The sequence below is a fragment of the Lonchura striata genome, chromosome 1 (genome assembly GCF_046129695.1).
Source record: "Lonchura striata isolate bLonStr1 chromosome 1, bLonStr1.mat, whole genome shotgun sequence".
Classification (NCBI taxonomy): domain Eukaryota; kingdom Metazoa; phylum Chordata; class Aves; order Passeriformes; family Estrildidae; genus Lonchura; species Lonchura striata.
The window spans coordinates 29,881,130-29,896,566 of NC_134603.1; the positions used below are offsets into that span (position 1 = coordinate 29,881,130).

The 15,437-nt window shown below is 38.3% G+C and overlaps 1 long non-coding RNA gene across 1 annotated transcript; it reads right to left on the reverse strand.

The window, feature by feature from the left end:
- Positions 1 to 5,957: 5,957 nt before the first annotated feature.
- LOC144247111 (uncharacterized) lies at positions 5,958 to 13,199 on the reverse strand. The gene is made up of 3 exons (XR_013340793.1): positions 13,173 to 13,199; positions 10,928 to 11,025; positions 5,958 to 6,014 (listed from the first exon to the last, which is right to left on the reverse strand). It is a non-coding gene; the product is annotated as an uncharacterized LOC144247111 (long non-coding RNA).
- Positions 13,200 to 15,437: the final 2,238 nt, after the last annotated feature.

The window sequence follows — 15,437 nt, forward strand, 5'->3', positions numbered from 1 at the left end:
AGGGAGGCCAAAGCTCAGTTTGAACTTAACCTGGCAACTTCTGTTAAAAATTATAAAAAAAGTTTTTACAAATATATTAATGGTAAAAGAAAGGGTATAACTGACCTCTGTTCCTTATTAAATGAGGCAGGCAACCTAGTAACTAAAGAGGAGGAAAAGGCAGAAATGCTTAATGCCTTCTTTGCCTCAGTCTTTAGTGGTAAGACAGATTATCCTCAATACAATGGTCCTCAGGGGCTGGTAGGTGGTGCCAGGGAGCAGAATGGTCCTCTTGTTATCCAAGAAGAGGCAGTCAGAGAACTGCTGGGACACTTGGATATTTAAAAATCAATGGGACCAGGATGGGATCCACCCCAGGGTGATGAGGGAGCTTGCAAAGCTGCTCTCCATCATTTATCAAGACTCATGGCTCACTGGGGAAGTTCCAGATGATTGGAAACTGGCCAAAAGGTAGGAAGGAGGATCCTGGTAATTACAGGCCAGTTAGTCTGACCTCAGTACCAGGTAAGATAATGAAGCTGCTCATACTGAGTGGTATCACACAACAGTTACAGGATGGCCAGGGCATCAGACCCAGCCAGCATGGGTTTACGAAGGATAGGTCGTGTCTGACCAACCTCATCTTCTTCTATGACCAGGTGACCCATCTGGTGGATGCAGGAAAGGCTGTGGATGTGTCTATTTAGACTTCAGCAAATCCTTTGACACTGTCTCCCACAGCACACTCCTGGAGAAGCTGGCAGCCCACGCCTTGGACAGGAGCACTCTTCGCTGGGTTCAGAACTGGCTGGTTGGCTGGGCCCAGAGAATGGTGGTGAACAGTGCTGCATCCAGATGGGGCCAGCCACCAGTGGTGCCCCTCAGGGGTCTGTGCTGGGACCAGTTCTGTTCAATATTTTTATAGACGACATGGATGAGGGCATCAAGTCTTTCATTAGTAAATTTGACACTAAGCTGGGGGCTTGTGTTGATCTATTGGAAGGAAGGAGGGCTCTGCAGAGAGACTTAGATTGGTTGGACGGATGGGCAGAGTCCAACAGCATGAAGTTTAATAAGTCTAAGTGCTGAGTTCTAAATTTTGGCCACAAAAATCCCCTACAATGTTACAAACTGGGGACAGTGTGGCTGGACAGTGTTCAGGTGGAAAGGGACCTGGGGGTGCTGGTTGACAGCTGGTTGAATATAAGCCAGCAACGTGCCTCAGTGCCTCGGTGGCCAAGAAGGCCAATGGCATACTGGCCTGCATGAGGAATTGTGTGACCAGCAGGAGCAGGGAGGTCACCCTTCCCCTGCACTCGGTGCTGGTGAGGCCACATCTTGAGTGCTGTGTCCAGCTCTGGGCCCCTGAGCTTAAGAAGGATACTGAGATGCTTGAACGCATCCAGAGGAGGGCACCAATGCTGGTGAAGGACTTGGAGCACAAGCCCTGTGAGGAACGTTTGAAGGAGCTGGGGTTGTTTACCCTGGAGTGGAGGAGGCTTAAAGGTGACCTTATTGCTCTTACAGCTTCCTGAAGGGAGGTTGTAGACAGGTGGGGGTCGACCTCTTCCACCGGGCAGCAACTGACAGAACAAGAGGACACAGCCTCAAGCCATGTCAGGGAAGATATACATTGGATATTAGGAAAAAAATTTTCACTGAAAGAATAATAAAGTGCTGGAATTGTCTTCCCAAGGAGGTGGTAGAATCACCATCTCTGGATGTGTTTAAAAAAAGACTGGACATGGCACCTGGTCCTATAGTCTGGTTGAGGTGTTAAGGCATAGGTTGGACTTGATGATCTTAGAGGTCTCTTCCAACCTCATTAATCTGTGATTCTGTGAGATCATGAGCCTGCATAGCAGATGTTATTCACTGAATTTGAAAGTCACCTTTGATCAAGCGGCATGGGTATTGCCAGGAAGAGTATGAGCCTTCTACGAGTACAAAGTTCATATGTAACATCAGGACCACAAGCCAAAAGAACAATTTTTTCTTTACTCCTCAGGAAACTGATTTCTCTTAATAGTAATCCCCACTGAATCTTAATTACAGGGCAAGTAGATTGCAACATCACTAAAACACATGGCTCATTAATTTCTCCATATAAAAGTTTATAGTTTACTCATTGCACAGGTTATTTTAAGGTAGCTGAATACATAGATACAAATATTTTCAGGAATGAGGGTCTTGCTATTACCCATGGGACAATTTTACTTGCAGTCACTGTGACAACAGCTATTGCAGGAAAATTTGTGAATCCTCAGCAACTTCAGACAGCCTGTATAAATGCTTTTAAGTCTGAGCTATAAACAAGTCTCTGTTATTGAGTTACATCCAAACCCTGGGAACTGCTGATGGCAGAGCATTTACAGCCTCACCCTCCTGTGCTTGCAGCCGAGGAGCTGGGGCTGCTGCAGTGCCTCCTGCCAGCACTGCAACGCCAAAGGGGAGCTCAGAAAGCACCTGAGACATGGTCTGCCCATGTATCTATTGATGAACATGCACACATTGGATTTATTTGTCTCTAAAACAATCTTCAGTGATTTAGTACTCCCAAGTTATGGTCTAAGCCTGAACTTGTGTCACTGAGATCAACTACTGGCAGAGAAACAGAGCCAGGACACCATGAAAGCATATTCTTAGTGCTGTTGTGTTCACTGACATGTGCAGTTTGATCACTATCTGCTATTGCCATGGCTTGTGGGGACCTGTTTCATATTAGACTGCAAATTGCTATGAGCAAAGTGTGTGAGTACTTGGCCATACCTACAGAACCCTGGCTTGGACCGTAATTGTTTTTAAGTAATGAATAATACAATTAGTCACATAACCCAAGGAAACAAATAGCACTAGTCAGTTTCTAACCAACTTGCTGATGGGAATTATACCAACAATTTAGCAAGTATTCAGTATTAGATACTTGACAAAAATAAAAATGTCTCATGCATCACTATTTATAGGCAAAGCTGTCCGTGACAAACTTGAAGAGAACTCTGCTTCATGTGCAAAGTCTTTACTTCCAATTCCTTAGAACTTTTCTAATTGCAGCAGTTTTAAATGAAAGTTCCCTATTCCACTTATTACATGAATTGTACCTTTTCTCGCCCCTAATATTTCAGTCTGAGTATTTCAACCATTTCTGAGAACGAGACTGGGAGAAGAAAACCCTGTTTGATCTCATATGAACATACTTTAATAGTATTCAGAGTTTTACAAATCAAAAGGAGACATTGCACTTTTTATCTTGATCAAGAACACAAAACAAAGAGTTCCGCTAGGAAATATTTAGAGAAATTTTGATTAAACCTATGTGCACTGTGAATATTCCTTGAATGTGTTTGTTCAATATATATTATTACTGTTAGAGAATTTAACCAGGGAAAATGAGTAATGAATCTTTTGATTATTGACAAAGGTATACACCCCTTGCCAATCATCAAAAATTAGGAGGATCCAAAGCATGTTGCTAGTGTTGGCATGTTACATTGTACTGCTCACTGCAGGGGGTTTACATTAGCTGACCTTTAAAGGTCCCATCCTACCCAAAAAATTATATGATTCTATGAGTACAGTGTATGTCAACAAGATCAAGCTAACCTACAGTCTTATAATACAAAATTAATTGTCTTTCATTTTTTCTTTTTCATAGAAGTTATTTCGTATTCATAAACTTATTGAAAAATGTGGGCATTTGTCTTAAGAGAAAGGTAGTTGAGCTCCAACCTGATGGATGTGGGTAATCTGAAAGTATACTACAATTATGAAAAAAAATCAATATACTTGTTGTCCTCTGGTCTCATGTTCAAAATAGAAGGTGTTTCCAGTCTCCAGGAGAGCTCTACTATTTCTGTAGTAAAAAAGCAACAGTTAATGGACTTTATAAATTGCTGTTTATGAACTTCAATATCTTGCTTCTTGCAGCTTCTTCTCAATCAAATCTATGACTAAAACCAACCACATCTGTTAACATCTCATCATATCTGTTTCCTCCTCAGTGGTACCCAATACTCAGAGGGTTAAATATAAAGACTGGGTCTGCACCTACTACAGTAAATGAAATTCAAGCAACACCACACTTTACATCCAAACTACTGAACACATTTTACTTCCCATACCCTGTGCTGTGTTCAGATACTTTCTGTATCTGATCAGAGAGTTTTTGACATGGATAGGGTCTAAAATGTTACCAATTTAACACCTTAAATGAGACTGGGTAGTCCATATGCCCTGGACACTGGGCCAGGCTGTGTGCTGATAATAGAGGTAGCCCCATACTATAAATTCAGTTCTCTTTCCTGTGCACATCTTCCCTCCTAAATTTTGTCACCAGTATGATAAAGTTGCCACAGAAACTGACTTTACTCCTGATTGTAGCTGAGCTTGAAAGTGAGAAGCCTGCATGCTGGACTGGACTGAGAAAAGAAAGACACAATGGCATTATATACACAGTAGGACAAAGTATACATATGTTTATATATATTTTTTATTTTTGTACCTTTGTGTTATTTGCACCAAGATTTCACTTCCTTTGGAAAAATAAAGGTCCTGATTCTGGTCTTACTGAACATGCAGGTTTGTGCATTGCAATGACATTAAACATTAAGATTATAATTTCTAAAATTTATATAAAACCATTTCTAGACATGTTAGTGGGGGTATGGAAGAAGTAAAATCATAATCTCAAGAAGAAGGGCAGAATATACACAATGAAATCTGAATTCTGTACTACTTTCTAAATTATGAATGACAAATATTATCAGAGTTCCAGATAATAGGTTTTTAGAAATAATTAAATTAATGTAAAATATGAACCATCTAGTGTACATGGTCTGTCATTCTGGAAAGATGAGACAGTGGAGATGCTTTGGGTGTATGTTTGTTTGTTTGCTTTAAAATTTAATGCTGAAAGCTTGAGAAAGACGCAATGAGGCTATGGTCAAGATGTGGCAGAACTGGATCAAGATCAAACAGTACCTAGAGGGATTTGAGATGAAACCTCAAAGCCTCTGTAAATGCATCTCCAGCAACAATTCTATCAGTCTTCTATAATCTGCATTCTTTTTTCTGCCATTGCTTCGTGGTGTTTGGAGAACTGAGTAAAGGTGTTATAATTGGACTAAATGCTAGCAAAACAGATACAATACAAAAATTAGCCATGGTCCTCCAGGGGAGACAGGCCATAGGAAAAGCAGAATATTATCTTTATTTCTTAACTTAGTAATTCCTGATCAACACATTCTATTAAAGGCAGTGAGGCTTTCCAATTTTTGATCACATTTGTTTCAATTAAGAAAGATTCCTCCTTTTTAGAAATAATTTTTATGAGTCACTGTAGACTTTGAAGTTTAAGTATTGTCTGCCAAAGAGTCGGAATGCACAGGCTCAGATACATGTCTCCATATGCTCTGGTATTTATATGGAAAAATCAGGACATTTTCAGAACTTCTATTTCTCCTATGGGGCCAATTACAGAATAGCTGAGAAACTCAGCACTGATTACCTTGCACACTGTGCCTTCTTTGCAAAGGTGAGCACTCAAAAAGATATCTCATGACTGAGCCCAAATTCATTGTGTCAACAGCAAGACTATTTTTTTTAGGGCTTTTTTGGTTGGATTTTCTTATACTTCTAGGAAGTCCTGAAGATCATAAAAAATAATAACTGTATGCAAAGGATATTTGTCTGGTTTTAAAAAGATTCTAGTGAATTTAAAATGTATTGTGCTGTTAATATTAAAATCAAATTATAATTTTATGAACGTCACACATAATATTCAGTGCCGAAATAGAAAAGGTGCTGTCTCATTGAGAAGATCTATTATTACCATAAAAAAGCACATGTAATGATATGGTGCATTTTGAGCACCACAACTTATTTGCCATGATTTAGGATAAGACTGAAGTATATACTCACTAGGACAAAGCTTGAATGATTTGTTGATTAGCACTTCATTAAATTTGACAAAAAACCACTCTGGTTTTCTTTTTCAAATTCAAGAACTGTGGTATGAAAATTGCTTTCTTTTCCTTCAGCTAAAAGGAAAGGAAACCAAGTAAGAGTTAGTATTCTCCTAGTTCATATAAACCATGAATGAAAATACAAGCTTAATTAACACTACGAAATTGATTCTGAAATATGCAAAGAACCTCTGTGAGCATCCTGTTCTCCCTTGTTTTCCTCTTCTTTTTCCAGCAAAAAAAATCCTCTGAAGGTGGTGATGATTTGGCAAAAGTTTTAAGTTGCCCATCTGGCTCAGCCTTTTCTTCCTCTCTCAGAGCAGAATAGCTAAGGTAACTTTCAGTGCCAGCCTAAAGCTCCCTGAGGGTGCTCTGACAGTGCATGTGTGACTGAATGACACATCTCACACTGCACATTTCAAATTGTGAGAACTAAAGGGACTTAATAACTTTTATTTCCTAGTTAGAGTCCTCTTCTTCTGTTTGCTTCTTCTCTCTAGACTTCTTTTCAACCTATAAAACCTATGCAGAATTGATGGATTGCACAATATTGCTGAGGAGTATACACATTGTTTTAGCAATGGAAGAGCTATTTTTCAAAGCACTCATCCAGAAATTTGGCTGATCACAATAGCAATCTAGGTCCCTCAGGGCATTTCTCTTTTCTTCCATGTAAGACAAGACACTGGAGAATATGTAATTAAAAAAAAAAAAAAAGAAAGCCATCCAATTTACAAAAAAAAAGAGAAAAACAAAACCAAAAACACCAAAACAACAAACCTCCACATATGGCAGAGTAAAGCAAACAGGCATTGGAATATTTTGCTTTTGTGACTCATTATGTTCCTGAACAAGGTATCACAAGTATGCTGAAAAGAACAATTGAATGCTTGACTAGCTCTGGATGTCCTGAATTTCAGTCTTACTTCAATTCAGGAGTGTGCCTCTGAGATGAATTTTGATCATCCTCACTTACCAGTTACATTCACACAGGGACCAGGCTCTGAAATACTCACACAAAATTTCTTTCAGATGAAACCAAACCTGGAGTGGGGCCCCAAAACATTCTCTTTCAAAGCCCAAAAATATTTGGTCCACAGCCTGTAGAGCTGTAAAGTAAAGTTCCCCTGAAGTCCACCTGCTGTTAGTGTCAGACATTAGTACACATTCTTTTGCTCTCCAAATGCTTCTGTAGTGCTGCACTGATTGGCACTGTGAATGCTGCCTCCGTGGCCACATTAGGATACAGTTTGTGCACACAGTCATGAAATCTATTTGTGCAAATAAGAAAGACTTTTGTCTACAACCATCCTGGGAAACCAGGCTCAGTGAGTGCTGTTTCTGGGACACAGTTACTCTGCAAATGCTGCAGGGCAGTATTGCAAAGCATATGACAGAAGGCTAGAGATGAAATCATTAAAGGCAGAAACTTGGAGTGTTTAATCCCTTAAGATTTAAAGACTGTTTTTTTATTTTTAAATAAAGATATGTCTAACAAAAATTACTGTTCTAAAATACTCACATTTTTTCACAATTTTTATTGTTGTTCTTATATTAGCATACTTACACTTATCTATAATTTCAGATTGATTTACCATCAATCCATTTGATTTAAAAATGCATTTGTAGACCCATTTTCACAGCGCTTCTATATGTCCATAGGGGGAAGATCATAGCAAATTACTCAAAAAACTGATCTAAGTCTCCAGAAGCAGTAAAATTGTATTTTATTGCCAACATGATGAATCCCAGGAACAGCATTTGTGGCAAGTATGTATGTAGGAACATGTGACAATGATCAGAGAAAGTGGGGTAAATTACTCTATGAAAGCATCAGTGCCACATTTCACAAAGAAAGTGTGGTTTGGCAGAAACAAGTATTTCTGCATTCAGCAGAAACTGGAATATGTATGTGTGAATTGCTTAAAAAGTTGTGGTCATAATATTTGTGTCATATTACACACATTTTTGTGAATATGAAAGCATAGTTGTGCTGTTTCTTAGAAAAAATATATGAAAAGTAGATAAAAATTGAGCATATTATCACTGTCTTTGTGGACCACACAGGTAAGAGCTGAAAATAGTTACTAACAGGAAAAGTTTTGTAAAAACTTCTTGCTCCTTGCAAAGAACAGAAACAGAAGATAGTAGAGTAGAACAGTATATCAATGTGCATAGCTGATTAGGAAGAATTTTTGACTCAGGAAAATGTGTGAGGAAAAAGTGTTGCTCTGCTGCAGTTTTCACAGTGATGTAAAGCCATAGATTTTAAAACAAAGATTTATTGAGCAAGCAGACAATGTACTGTAGAAATGAACTTGTGTTTATAGGAGGTAGAAGAGGGAAGAGTGTAATAGGTCTTTTTCAATCCAAATATGCTGTTCTTTTCCTTGCTGAAATTAATTTTGTAAAATAGGTCCATAGACACTGATAACTGTTTCAGAGCCAAAATTGCAAAATCCAACAGAGTATAGTGCCAGCTACAGCCAGGGGTAGTTTACAAGAGAAGAAATATGGTTCAATGTGAATGGTTTCTCAGCTCTTCTGCAGAAGGGGATGCTGAATTTTTTTTCAGAAAATCTCTCAAAAATGAAGATCAGAACACTGAAATACACTTTTAAGGATTAAAACTATCTTGTTTATCTTGTTTCAGGCATTTCAAACTCCTGACAAAGGCTACTCTGAGAACAATAAAGTCCCATATTAATATATTTTTCTGACAGGTACTGTAGGCTGAAGCCAGAGATTAAGTTAAACAAACCTATGTTAGTGTCTTTAGAGTACTGTTTCCTTTTCCCTCAGTGATGCCATATTAGAGACACTGGTCAATGTAAAGAATCAAACAGAGTGATTACTCAGACTTTTGTGGTTTCAATATTAGGTTGGAACACAGTTTCAGAGCCAAACACTGCTGGATATAATAGTGCTTTTATCAAGATGAAGAAGAGAACTCCAATGACTGCAAGAGTCCCCAAAGGTCTTCAAAGAAGAAAAATTCCTCATATATTCAGACATACCATATTTGTCTTTTTGATTTCACTCTAAGGTTCATTAAGTGTAGTCAGGCCCTACATTTAGCTCAGGAATTCATATTAGTTCATAACAGTCAGTTATACAAGAGAGCAGTCACCTTAGGCACCAGAAAACAGATCAACTCTGCATCCTGAACCTCCCCAGCTGCCTTTGTTCTTCCTCTCTCTACTTTATTAGGGCTTTGTTTACATGGACGTATGCTATAGGGAGGGTATCACTTTCTAATAATTATATTTAATAGAGTAAAATATTAAATGGCCTTTTGGTGAAGATGGCTTGGACTGAAATTCATATATATTGACTGATCAGGATTAGGGGTTCCAAACAAAATGGGTGAAACACTGTGAAATGCTCCAGGATGACTAGAAGTATTAATAAAGAATTCACACTAAAGTCAGCTTTTCCTGATAATGAAAGGAATCAGTCTATGGAGATTTTTTTTTTTTTTTTGCGTGGGCTTGCAGCCTTTTTCTTGCAACCTCTTGTTGATTTTAGGTTAAATACTTTTACTACAATATCTTTAATTTATAATGGCATTCTAGAAGGAGAGCTGTCATAAAAGCTAAGACTACTTGCTTGCCCAATGACAATATGTTTTGTTGAAAAGATTTTTAATAGTATGTGGAAAATATAAATGGTATCTCTTCTGGTAATACCATAATTGTGCATCCCACAGATAGTATAGGGTCCTTCAAGGCTCCAGCATGGTAAATCTTGGTGATGCATTTCTTCTTAAAACATGACAAAAGTCCAAAGCAGAGGAAAAACCCCACCACTTTATCAAACACAAAATTATAAATAAATATGAGATTTCAGAAACTATGACAATCATAATCAAATAAACCCATATTCTTTATAGTACACATCAATGATTAGTAGAGTTAACAAGTAGTGAAGTAATATTTCAGGTGATGCTTCAATTGGCCATGCAATGACATTAACTACCCCGGAGATATTTAAAAAGATGTGTAGACGTGGCACTTAGGGACATTTAGTGTTGGACTTGGCAGTGCTGGATTAATGGTTGGATTTGGAGATCTTAAGGTTCTTTCTTAATCTAATGGTTCTATGGTCCCCCTGCCATAATGGCTTTGTAAAGGCAACAATTCCAAATGCTCCTTTCTGGAATTTCATTCTGACCAGAGTTCACAGTTGGGACCATTTGACTTGGGTAAAAAGAAGCCCAAATCAACCAAAAACCTCAAACATTCTTCCCTTAGGATTTGTTCCTTGTGGAACAATTTTTGCAAGGGCAGCAGAGGGGCACTCTCAGCACAGTGCACAGCAGCTCTGCAGAGACACTCTGGAGCTCCCTGATGACATGTGCACAGCTGAAGAAGCAGCATCAGAGGCTTTGCAGATGGAGTAGCAGAGACCATGGCACTGGCCACAGGAGTATTGCCAGAGCTGACTGAGATGCAGTTCCTCTCCAGTGACCTCCACAAGGCTTTTTTAGCATGCTAAGGGAAAAAAATTACTCTTTGTTTATATAGAATAACATGGATCCTTTTCATTTCCAATTCTACTCATTTTTTATGTACATTGTTTAAAACTTATCACCCACCACCAGCATATTAGTAAAAACTGATTAATTATATCAATCTAGCTGCTGGCTTGTTTATGAAGTTTGTTATTTACAAGATAGGAAATTAAACTTTGCATAGTGAGTAAAATCAGATTGTTACTATTCCAGTCACTTATTGTATTTCACTTGTAATTTTCATACTGTCAAACATATATTCCAGTTTGCAATTAGTTTAATAGCTTTTGTTTATTCCATCATATCTAGTTTCCTCTTAATTAAAAAAATGTTTAGGTTTCCTAATCTGAATACTATAATTTCATGATAGAATTATGATTACAACACTAATAATGCTTTCCAAGAGAGTGTTTAATTATTTGGGTTAGACTTAACCAAGTGTTCTGGAGGAAAAGGAAAATACAATATCACTTACTTGATATTTTGGTGTTTTTATGGACTTCACTCACATATTCTGACCTGGATTCTCAAACAGCCTTCTGCAGGTGCAAAACATGCCTGCTCACCTACAGCCTGGATATTCCATATGCAGAAAGAGAAATTAACTGGATAACCAGTCCCACTAACAAGCCCACTTCCTACATACATCTGCAGTATCTCACACCTAATCACATCAGTCTAAGGCTACTTAGAAAATTACCCACCTTCTCACATTGCCTATGCAAGCATGGGAAAATGAAGCTATAAATGTCCTTTACCCCAGTAGTTTGGCCACATAATATGCACTTCCCATTTAAATGCCCCACTGTTTTCCACTTGAATATAAACTACAACTTGGCCACATTAAGAGACAATCTAGGTTTTGCACAGATATCATGCAAAAGTAAAATATTCAAGATATTTAATGAAGCCTCATCCTCAAAACATAATGGAAATTGTACAGATTACAAAATCTAAGTGAAAAATTGACAGATATTTCAGGCTGTACAATTATTTAATCCAGCTGAGCAGAATAAATTAGGTTAGGAGCTTGATTATTATTGTTTTATGCCAGAACAGTGGATCCTGATGGAGACTCCTATTTTTATAAATTGTATTTATATTTAATTCAGCCATTTTTCCTTAATTTACAATTAATTTTTAAAATCTAATGTTAGACACACTACTAAAAATTGAATAGTTGAGGAACATAATTTGGAAAACTGAGCCATGAGACTTCTGGATGGAGAGCTTGTCGCTTAAGAATGTGGGTTTTTTGTCATTTGGCTAAACCAGATCCAGACAATGTAAGTATCACCAGCTGGGAAGAACAATAACAACAACAGCCACAATAATAATAGCAACAAAATTTTAAAACCTTCAGAGAAGTGCATTTGAGCATGCACTGATTTGTATTGGTACTTAAATGCACAAATTAAACCCATGAAACTAAATATTCATATGGGGTCATCCTGAAACTTGCAAAAGTGTGGAAAAGCCTCCAATGAAAGAGTTCAGCTTCTTCTGAAAGACAGTAGAAAACTCCAGCCAAGTTTTATAAGGGCTGAGTGAAACAGTCACAGTAACTGAATCTTTCTCTAACATAAAACACAAGATGGCTTGTAACCCAGTATTACTGCACCAGGCCATATGTGCTGCATCATTAAAGACAGTCAAAGTAAACAGATAGGCAGGAAATCCAGTCTGGCTTTAAGAATCTAGAGCACAATCAGCTACTTCCACAAACTTAGTGAAGTGACCCAGAGCTCAGCAACTGGAGCAATGGAAAATGTTTATGCATTTTACTCATAAATTGTCTTTCACTGAATGCTTGGGGTATGCAAATAAAATGCTTTGCTTGTCCGTTTGTGACTTTGGGAGAATAAGTATGCTTAATCCATAATAAAGATATATTTTTAAATCTGTTCTTTAAAAAATTTAATACATTAGCAAGGAAATAGCAGCCAATACTGAAACAAATAGGGCAGTATAGACATGGAATACCAAAACCAATGGTAAAAGTCCTGACTGAGGTGAAAAATGAACCCTTGATGTTCTGGATCTAAAATTCTTTTAAGAGGATCAAGTGTGAGTTTGTTACTTCTGAAAATCCAGTCAGCTTGAACCTGACACAATTGGGAACAGGTTCTCCCCATGTCCAGGTCCCCTGACAGTCAGAGGCTCTTTTAGGCTTAAGTGCTGATCCTGTAGGAAAAGGCATCTTAGGAGAGCTGAGGTTCACAACAACTTTCACAAGCTGGCCCCAAGCCATAGAACCACAGAGATCAACCTCAAAACCTGGCATTAAGAGCTTGGTGAAAATAAAGGAGAAAAGCTTTAAAAAAATAAGTTTCATTTAATTTAAAATTTTGAAGCTCCTTCTTGGTGAAACAATTTCTCTTCATTTTGTGTCTCATCCTCTTTCTCACACAGCTTTGGAAGGAGTATCTCATTTTCTTCTTTGCAGCCAACTAAAAAAGTCCTGAGAACCTGGGATACTGCTCTTATTTTAGGTCATATCTGCAGTGACAGCCCATAAGGATTTGGTAAAACCAAATCACTAAGTATAAGACTAAGTCTTATATTTCATTACAGCATAGAGTGTTAATGAAAATCAAGAAGTATCAGCATTCTGGTTTTCAGTGACTTTTTTTAACAGATATTAATAAAATAAATGTATTAATTAATGGAAGAAGCACAATTTTTACTTGATTTATAGTACATTTAGTCAGCCAATATACCTAGGTGTTGTGGCGCGGCATGCGTTATGTTGTGGCGCGGCACCTAGGTGATTGATATCGAGAATGCACAGTCTTGTTCAAATGGTTTGCTGAAACCAGAAAAAAACATCTAAGTCTGAGCCAAATTAAACATACTTTGAAAGAAACAGGAACAAAGCTAGTTATTTGTAAGGCAGACGTTGTATACTGGTATCTTTAACTCATTGTAATTTATTTTGCCTGGAAACCAGCCTGCCATTTTCATACAGCCCTTTGGGGTTATTTTACCAGTTTCATGCCACTTGGTAGTATTTACTGATGAAATGCAGGCAGAAGAGCTTTCTGTGTAACTGCACAGGCAGTGAAGCAGTCAGATCCTCTTCTTCAGCACTTGTTTGCTCTCAGACCCACATATTCTTATTCGTATGCAGTGTCTTATCTCTTGCTGTCTGGCCTGTGAATTATGTGTCTGCTTTTATGTTTTCTGCCTGTGTTTGCTCATCACTGGTTGGTCATTTTTCACCTCTTGAGTTACACAGTCATCACTGTTACCACTTGTACTTCCATGATAGAAAATGAAAAGTATGTTCCTTCACTTCAATATTTAACCCTGTATTTAACCTAAAAGAGGTTAAAAACTACTCTAATCACAACATGTGGTGTTTTTGTTCCTAATCAAGATGAATCTAAAGCTGAAAAACTAGATAACATTTCTGTCTTAAAATTATCAGAGTAAGCGACAGTCTTGGCCTCTGTGAAATACTGGGCCATAAAAGATCACTGTGAGGTTAAGTCTGCTCTTCCATATTATGGTGCACAGCAGGCTGAGTGGGGGAGAGACAAATTAAATGGAGATGCACATAAGTGTGTGCGAATTAGAGAACACTGCAGGGCAGCAAATGGCTTCCTGAAAGCAGCAAGAAACACTTAATCAGAGGGACCATGTGAGCCACAGGAATTACTTGCTCCCTTAGCTGGGAATGTGACAGCATCTGCTCCAATGCTGCCATTAAGGACCATAAACACCTCCATTCTCTGCCATGCAGCAGAGAATATGAGAATCAGATCCTGGTGAAGTGACTGTCTTCCTGGTATTGCTGCCAAAAATACTTCAAGGGCATGCATGAATAGAGCTAAAAACCCAGCAGCTTGCTTTTCAGACTGAATTACCAGCACAAAAATGTATGCATTTTGATGAAAATTCTGCTCACATAGCAAAGTGTTCATGAAATTGAAATAGCTATGGGATTTCCAGTAGTATATCCTAAAAGGCTTCCTCTGTTTATTGTGACTTTCATTAATAAATTAATTGCTGAAAAATTTATGACACGTTGTGTGCACTGATCTTCAAACATCTTTGGCTGTGCATTTCTTTAAAGAGCACTTTGTTCTTGACAATACCAGAAAAGTCTCTAGGCATGCCAGAAATAGTAACATTCATGCAAATTCCTTGGCCCCAGCTGAAAGTCAACAGAAAAAAAGACAGTTCACCATTTGCTAATAAAACATCAGTATTGTTTATAAAGGAAAAAACAGACTTAAATAACCACTTATTTATGAAATGCTGAATCATGGAACTAGATATGCCATAAACCTTGCCAGCATATATTTCCCATCCTGTTTGTTTTTTCTTTTACTGAAAATGGATTGAGAGAAATGAGATCACAGAGTCTTTAGCAGCAGTTACCAGAAAAAAACTGATCACATGAGAACAAACCTATCTTCATCTGGGAAATGTGTTCCATGGGTTCCATGCCCATGGCAGGAGGGTTGGAACCAGATGAACTTTAAGGTCTCTTCCAGCCTGAACCATGGTATGACTGTATGAAATTACAATTTGACAGCCCACTTTGCACAGCAAACCCCTGTGGCCAGACACAGGAGGGACTCCAGCTTCAGGAGCATGAGGCTGTCTGACCTGACCCCAGGGTCCAGCCACACCCCTCCAAGAGGGAGCTCTGGGGGGAAAGAAATCCCCCCTTGCTCAGCCAGGACACTAGCAACCTGCTAACATGGGTAAAGCTGAGCTGATGAGAGGCACAATTACATGGTCAACTACCACGACAAAACTGCCCAGTCCTCAGAGAGCTACAGGTGTAGTAAGGTTGGAAACCATGGCTCCTTATTTCCACTGGAGGAAAAACAGCACATAAGACAATGTCAGAGGAATGCCATATAGGACAACTTCTGAAACACCTCCAGTTAAAGATTTAAAAAGCACAAAAGCAGAAAAAAACAAAGAAGTTGAAAGTTGCTTTTCTGCATATTGGAGCTAAATGACAAGTC